Below are 8,724 nucleotides of genomic sequence, written 5' to 3'. Positions count from 1 at the left end.
CTTGTTGCCATTGCACCTTGGAAGGCTTAAACTTTTCACCCTGATGGCCTTTGCACCCCGCCGGGATTCTGTCCCCTGCATACGGGAAGGCATTAGGATAGGCTATGGTTCCTACCTTTGATCGGGCATGCCCCCATGAAGGCAGCTCCTTGATCGGGTATACCAATATGTCTTTATTAAAACAAAAAGGGGGAACTGTTGGGAGCTGTTGGGCGCTGGCCAACACCAGCCACGTAAACTCCAACTCCGTACTTCTGCGCAACGCCAGCCACATAGGCATGTTTACTCTGCACACCTGTGTAAGCTTGCCTTTCCTGCTGCACCCTCTCCAAATGGGTGATGCAGTGGTCAGCAGATACTGCTGAGCCAATCAGGCATTGACACATCCACACAATAGGGTTTATAAGCCGACCGCTCCAGAGGGCGGGGTCCTCCTTCTCGCGTAAAACTTGGGTGCTCCTAATAAAGTGTGGTTGAGAAGAATCTTGCTGTTGTCGTCATCCTTCCTGCTGGCAGGTGGTCGCGACAAGGAAGTGTCATTAAGTAGCTTTTATTTTAATTATTGCTGATTTCCTACATAATTTATCTACTTGTTCCTGGGTATACATGCCTATTCCCTAGTGAAGGTTGATCTATGAGTCTTTCCTAAAGTGGTGTAGGTTTGAGAATAAGCTATTGACTTCAACAACAACAACAACAACAACAACAACAACAACTGTCTTCTTTCACTGTTCTCACATAGTAGATCTAAAGTGGAATTATGTCACCCAGAGATGCTTCACATTGAGAATGTGCACTCCAGGAAAGGGAACATGCATTTGAGAGATTCTAAATGGTGCAAGGTAGAATGGTGGTATTGGAGCAGACACATTTTTCTTCCTCAAATGGTTTAAGACTTATGGATCCTGATGTATAGATTATCCCTGTTAAGTAGCCCCTTGAATGAGGAAATGAGGACAGAGTTGCTGCATTGCAATTGGTGAGGACTCCATTCCACATGTAATGGGGCTCAGTAAGAGACTTATTAGAAATAAGATCTATGGTTGCACTTCTCTCCTTCACATTTATACATACTATTTATAATTTTTATCATGACCAGGCAGTGATCAATATCATCCCCAAATAGACATATAGAGAACAGGCATCTACTTCAATAGTCACATTTTAAGGTCTGATCCATCAGAGTATAAGCACTATGCTGGGTTTTATGTGCTCCCTTCTCTGCCCTATTCAAGGAGCCATTAATTTATCAACAGGCACATGAATCATGTCAATGATGTCATGCTTTTTCCCGCATGTGTACACTTTTACCCTTGCTTAGCTAGTAAATCTCACCCATATCTACTCTCCCTCATCCTCTCTCTCTCTCTCTCTCTCTCTCTCTCTCTCTCTCACACACACACACACACACACACACACACACACACCAATATCTTGACTTTCATCTTTGTTGGGTTCTTTCCTGTCTTTGTAGGGCAATCAACAAGACAACAGAGAAGGGAATTTGTAGAAAATATTTTTCTTCCTCTACTCTTGGCTGGCTGTCTCCCAAGGAATTCAACTATGCAGCTCTGGATTCTGTCTGACACATCTTAACGACTGACATTTAGCAGATGCTTCTGTAAGAACTGGGGGAGGGCGAAGGTGAAGCAGGGGTGTGATATAAGTAATTAGACTAACAATGTTTCAATTATCAAGATGTTCCCCCACAGTGTCCCCTTCTGTTAGCAAACCTGGAATAAGAAGGCTGTCTTTGAGAAAGGAGGGTTGAGTTACATGACACAGTAATTTGGGCCAGGATATGATAAATTCAGGTTAAACTAGACTAAAAGATATGACATCTATTCTAAAAACAGGCAATTTTAATCTATTGACAATAAAAATACTAACCTAGGAATAGACCCATTTTTATCCTCCCAGCTTATTGCTGTGATGGATTTGATAATGTGATGGTCACCATTAATACTAAAAGATGTATCTCACTAATTAGTAACACCTTTATTAGTAGAGCACAGAGAAACTCAGGTTTTATTACTCAGCTCAAAATCAAATTATCCAATTTTTAAAGTTATTGTGCCCCAGGAAGTAGATTATATTGCTTTAAACTTGAAACTGAGATGTGTCTTTAATCTGCATGGCCTTTTGAATATTTAATTTGGATTTAGAAGTAACCATTTGCTCATCACCAATGCCTACTGGTGTTTAGACTTGAGGTAGAGAAAGTCAGTATCCATTCAGCACTTTCTTAGCAAGCATGTGTACCAGAATGGTGCAGACAAAAGCTCTTCTGAGGTTAATAATGCATGCTGTTCAGGGCTTTTTGCACCCCTGCCTTGGTGTTTAGGAGGGCTTGGATAAGGCCACAGATTATTTCAATAGAATGACAATATTCCCAAGGATGTTTGCTCCTGGAGTGATATATGACTTTGTTTTATATCTTGTTTTAAGGCAGGCCATTTTACAAGTCTACATATGAGTAAGTTTGTAGAAAATCAAGAGTGATATTAGTAATTCTTGCTCGTATACATGTAAACTGTGAGGACAGGATATGGTCCAGTGGTAGAGGGCTTGTTTGTCATCCTATCCCCCAACACAACAATAAAAACAACAACAGCAAAGGCAACAACTAAATAGAAACCATCTCTGACATTTGCAATAGAGTGTCAAGCTGTGTGAAAATACTAGTTTTTAAACCATCTCATTGGTTTTACAACCATTTATAAATGTATCTTCATAGGACTACAAATATGTGACATTTTCAGTTTCACTTTGAAGCTGTCCTCACATTCAGTAGTCACCTCATTTGTTAACAAGTTAATCAAGTTGTTGATATTATTTTAATCTAACTCAGTGGGGTTTGTATTCTTTCCCTTTTTCTCATTTGTGAAGATGGCCTCTCCATTCTTCTTAGGAGTTTCTGCAGCTTGCAACAAATGCAAACACTGTACTCTCTTCCCTTCTCCTAGACAGGCAATCCAGTTGATAAAACAAAGCACAGTGAGAATATTGATATGAAGCTTAGGTTTTGAAAAGCAAAAGGGTATCAATGAAATATTGAACCATTCTTTTTAAAAAACACTTTATAAATAGTTGGTGACTTTTAATGAATGGAACATAATGGTAGTAAGACAAAAGTCATTCATTTCCAATGATCTACTTTTCTACTCTGGCTAGAACCACTGTAAGTACTGATTTTTATTTTAAGGCAATGGTTTAAGGTTTCGAGGTCTTTAGCTTAACAAAGCAGGTAGAATGTGTAACTAGGACTTTCAGCTTCTTCAGCACTGTTTTCAGTATTCAAAGCATCTGTTACTGTTTCATTGCCTGGTGACAAAACTGTGCCGATCCCCAGCCAATGACACCTCCTTTTATGTTTGTATGGATTCTGGTTCTTGAGTCTTGGTTTCAGGGGGAAGTATCTCTGAAATTGTTCTAAGGAGACACTCACAATTGCTTTTGTGCACTGGACTTGGGACCTGCATTATAAGTATGCAGTTCCTGATTGTCTGGATGTTGGGCTCAGACCCCATGTTCCAGTCACTGGTTCACAGTCAGAACTCCTCTATGTAATATATTCTATCAGAGCCACAGTAGACTTCATTCAGGGCTCTGCACTTGGTATATAAAGGCGTTAGGGATGTCTGAACACAGTTGTCTCTTCCCGCTGTGGAAATAAGGCCAGAGTTTGCCCAGGGTCATAGTTTTTCATAAAGAGCATGCTATAGATTTAATTAATAATATTCTCAAGGAAATATTTAAAGGAGACCCAATGACATCTCCACAGAGCAATGCATTTTTTCTATGAGTCCTTGTGTCATGGGTTAACCATGATGCTGGTCAGCATTCTAAAATATGGCCAAATTCTGACCCCAGTGTACACTGTATCCATTTTGAAATATTTTAAGTAATGGATATGTCAAAAAAATCAATCCAGAGACAAGGGTGCAATTCAGTTGAATTTGAGTCCATCTGAAAGAAGAGTCACTTCAGGAAGAATGGCCTAATCAGATAACTCCTTTAAAAGAAGATTAAACTGTAGAATCTCTTACTTACTAGTTTTGGAGAAAGCAAGACAGCATGCAGCAAATGACCTTTGGGAGGTAGCTGCATGCCTGCCTCCTGCGGGCAGCCTGTAGGGACTGAGTGCATCCACTGCAAGACAGAATTCAGGTACTTCTGTACTATGTCACAGGAAGCTGGATCCTGACATTAACCAGGAAGAACACAGGAGAATATCTCAAAAAGGTATCCAGGCTTTTAAGCTTGAGAGACCATAAATAGGGAATGATTGAGTGATTGCCTGCCTTCTGCCCTCTGAAAACACTGGAGGGGGGAGAAAAAAAGAAAAAAAATTAAAAAAACAATAGGTGCCCTTTTCTGTGAATTTGAAGTAACGGAAACCTTATTTTAGAAGTTGGCATCACAGACTCAAAGGGCATGTTTATCCATACCAAGATTCCTTCAGAAAACCATACAAAAGAGATCTTCAGAGAGATTCCATGTTAAATCAACATGGTAGGGATCTGGAGACACTGCTGAGAAGGTCCTGGTGAAAGGAACAGAGAAAGCCTCTCATCACACTAGGCTTCCCATGCAAAACTGAGAACAGGACCATCTCCAACCCTGATCTGTTGTGATCTTCTTCATTATAAATTCAATAGATCCAAATGAGGACACAATTAGCTTTTAAGAATGCTATTAAAGAAAGCAGTAAGGCCCTGTTAAAACAAATAGTCAACAGAGTCTAAGTCACTCTGCCAAGTGCTTATTCCCCATTTGGTCTCTCCTCTTATTGGATACGGGTCACACAGAGCATGTCAGCTGAAGGTGAACGGAGTCTGAGCAGCTACATTGTAAGGAGCACCACTTGCTGCTTCCAGGCACCCAGCAAAGGTAGACTGTTATGTTCAGGAAGGGCTGTGCTTATTCACAGATAAGTCTATTCTATTTTGGAATTTTCTGGTTGTGTTTTAGTTTGCTGTAGACAATCCTTCAAGCAATCGACAATGCCATGTGTACTCCTGGCCCCACTGTGTAATAAGCATGAAGTCTTGGCAAGTTGCTCAAGCTTGCTAGGCTTTTCTTTCCTCATGTTTGCAAAGTAGCAATAATATTAGTAATATGTCTCATATGGCTGCAAAGATTAATGAGGCAATGGGTGCATGTGTTTTGCAAGCTGTTAAGCACTCCACCCGAGTGTACAAACCAGTCATATTCCTATTCTTAAGCTCCCTCTTCAGTAACTCATTCCAGGATGCTCTATACCAAAGACAGGAAATGAGAAAGATCTGACCATGTGTGCTCAACAATTTGATTTTGCTAACAGTTTCCGGGAATGACTGGGACCTGATGTGTGTGAAAACAGCAGATACAGAAAAGATGTCTTTGTTATGTTAATAATAGGCTCCTCTGCACATCTTATTTGTGTGTAAAGTGCTCCTAATTAATAACATAAGCCAGAATAATGGGTCGATGAATTCTATCCTCTAATCAGAGGCTCTATTCTGCCGTTACTCTCAGAGCGGGTGGGAGGAAGGCAGAACTCAGATTCAAGTGTCTTCCACAGCCCTCAGTCTGGGACCATCTGTGAGTGCTGTGGCCTTGGAATACCATGGCTCCTAGCAAACGAGCAGAATGGAGACGGCAGAAGGGAGGTTTGTAGGAGTCCCAGTTCTGCCTGTCTGTCCACACCGAGCTGCAGATGTCTGTTTTAGATATGGATGGGAAAATGATTTAGATTTTGCAGTAGTTCCTTTGCCTTCATGAGGTCAAAATGCTCCTTTCTGCATGTGTTTTCCCACCCTATTCCTTCAGAACATTCACTTTAAAATATAGTCACTCCAGGACAGCCTCATATTCCATGTTGGGGATTAAGAGGGAGGAACAATTTTATGGCTTCCTGAGTAGGTGTTTTTTCTTCCCTTCTTTCATTTTTTTCCCCTTTGAGATAGATAAAAACTTATTGTTTTCAAGTATATTTCCTTTCCATTGTATATAGTTATTAATTTCTAGACTCAATCAGGGACTGTTGAGATAACTTAGTCATCACCACACAGGGCAGACCACATGACTTCACTTCTTCAGAACGCAGGCAAAAGTAGAAGAGAATTTACTCCCTCTGACCTCCCTACCAACACTAGCATAAGTGTCCCATATTCATCCTGTGTACACATACACACTCCATCAAAACAAATCTATACAACTCAAGAAGACTGTATGTAAACCCACCATAATGGAGGCAAGACCTCTTGTGACTAGCATTCTGCTAATCACACTGTCTGCCATGACCCCCGTGTCCTGAAGCATCTGTGCTTTCTGGATACAGAATCTAAGGCTTGTAGAGGAGAAGAATCATAGTGTGCTGGCTAGTATTATGCCAATTTGACACAGGCTAGAGTTATTTGAAAGGAGAGAACTTCAACTAAGAAAATACTTCCATAAGATCCAGCTGTAGGACATTTTCTTAGTAATTAGTGGGGGAGCACCCAGCCTATTGTGGGTAGTGCAATCTATCCCTAGGCTGGTGGTCCTGGGTTCTCTTAAAAAAACAAATAAACAGATTGAACAAGCCATGAAGAGCAAGCTTGTAAGCAGCACCACTCCGTGGTCTCTGGATCAGCTCCTGCCTCCAATAGTTCCTTTCCTGACTGTTCATCAGCTGAATAAACCCTTTCCTTCCCAAGTAACTTTGGTCACAGTGTTTCATCACAGCCATAGTAATCATAAGGAAGACAAATACCTCTCCTTAAATGAAAAAAGTATATTTCTCAGTCACAATGGCTGCAATTACTAAGGGAGCTCCAATGGAGTAAACAGGTCAAGTGTGTCTGTTTCTGTTTAAAGACCAAGGGAATGCCCTGATGGGTCAGGACAGCTGAAACTCAGTTAGAAATTGTAGTACTAATGAAGAACTCACCCACAAAGGAGTGTCCTAAAGTACCATCTAATAGCTGATGGGTTCTAGAATAGGATAAAGTGTAAACACAGTCCATAGAATGGCAAAAATCACAAAACTTACAATGTTATCAGAAAGGTAGGGGAAGGAACTTGAAGCTGGTGTCTGTTATATTGTGGAGTGTGGTTGGGCTTTGCGCAATAAACTCAGTAAACTATTTCCCCATCTTTTGTAGATTCTATGCAATTCCCACAAAACAGAGTTTCTTCCTCTGTCCTAATTCAAATTATCCTACTTGGCTCTAGATTTCATTTCTTTCAAGTGATACATTTGTTAGAAGCAAAGTGGCACTGAGTAGCTCTTGATTTTAAGAGTGTCTAAGCAAGATTCAGCAAGGGCTCTCAACCGTCTTCCCTAAGATGTATGCATTTGGACCCTGGAAAAGTTGTAAACATCACACTTCATTATAACAATGTTAGCAACCAAGGCATACCACTATCAAACCCTTTCTCAAAGTCTCCCGAATAATCTATCTCACTGGCAAGCGATTGCTGCTGCTGCTGTTAAGATGGGATCTTGGCAGAGTGAGAGGCCAGAGACAGGCACACTACATGTACCTTCTTAAAATATGCTCAAAGCTGAGTCAGAAATACAAGCAAATAAGAACAAACAAGTAGTGAGACTTACAAAGTACTACCAAGAATAATTCAAGGACATAAGAAAAGTCATTGGGTAAGGTGGAAACCAAGACTGAAATGGAAAGATTTGGCTTGAACATTGATGCTTGGCTAATTCAGATATTCATACTTTTAATTTAAATATCCTGACACTGCCCTCCATTCCAGCACTCCATTTCACAAAAAGGCTTCCAGGTTCAAAATAACAGAATTTCTGTGGGTTCATTCAAACAGGAAAGAATATTCCACCAAACACAGGTACAGTACATTGGGAGCAGTTATCCACAAGCAGCGCTTTAATATAGGCTACTTTTTCAAAATTCATCTCTTTAAATGGATACTTCTCCATTTTTGTCCATGATCATGAATGTTTCAGTAATTAATGTATTAGTCCTAAAATTATAAACTTGTTGGTCCTGTTCCCCACTACTGGTTCTTGGTTTGTGTTTCTAATCCTCTCCACATCTCACTTTAGTGGTCTTCTGGCTTTTGTATCACATGCTATAATCTTGTTTACATATTTTGTGGTGGTATTTTTGGCTCTTTTAGTCTGTGTTACATTAAAAGGTACAGCTAATCTGCTCTTTGTTAGCATGTCACCATTATGTCATCTAGAATTGAATGAAAATTTTTAGTAAGACTTCTAGTTTACCTGGCAACAGAATCATATAATAGTGATGAACATTCTTGATTATCATTGTGGTGAGGCAGAGTCAAACGGAGGGAGTGAACCTATCCAGGAGATTACCAATATAAGCAGCCAGGGATATTTATTAGGTGGAAGAAATTAGGAGAAAAGCTATGGAGTAAGTGGAGAAAAATATGTTGTCATAATAGTGTTGATGTATAAAGATTCATAAAATTGAGAAAGGTATAAAATAACCAAATATGATGAATTTTGACCAGAAATCTCTCAGAAGAAATTAGGATAAAAGTCTTTGTGTCTTTTAGATAGATAACTTGTATTCTGCCTCCTTTTTCTATTAATTATTTTACTTATGTATATAATCTCCCCTCCATGGACCACAACACCCTACCCCTTCCCCTTTGTCACTAAGAGAGTGTTCACCCACCCACTCCTGTCTCACTCCTATAGTATCCCGGCATCTCTGAAGCATCAAGCCTCTACAGGACCAAGTACTTCCCCTCTCA

The sequence above is a fragment of the Mastomys coucha genome, unplaced genomic scaffold, assembly GCF_008632895.1.
Source record: "Mastomys coucha isolate ucsf_1 unplaced genomic scaffold, UCSF_Mcou_1 pScaffold20, whole genome shotgun sequence".
Lineage (NCBI taxonomy): Eukaryota > Metazoa > Chordata > Mammalia > Rodentia > Muridae > Mastomys > Mastomys coucha.
This window is presented reverse-complemented; position numbering follows the sequence as displayed.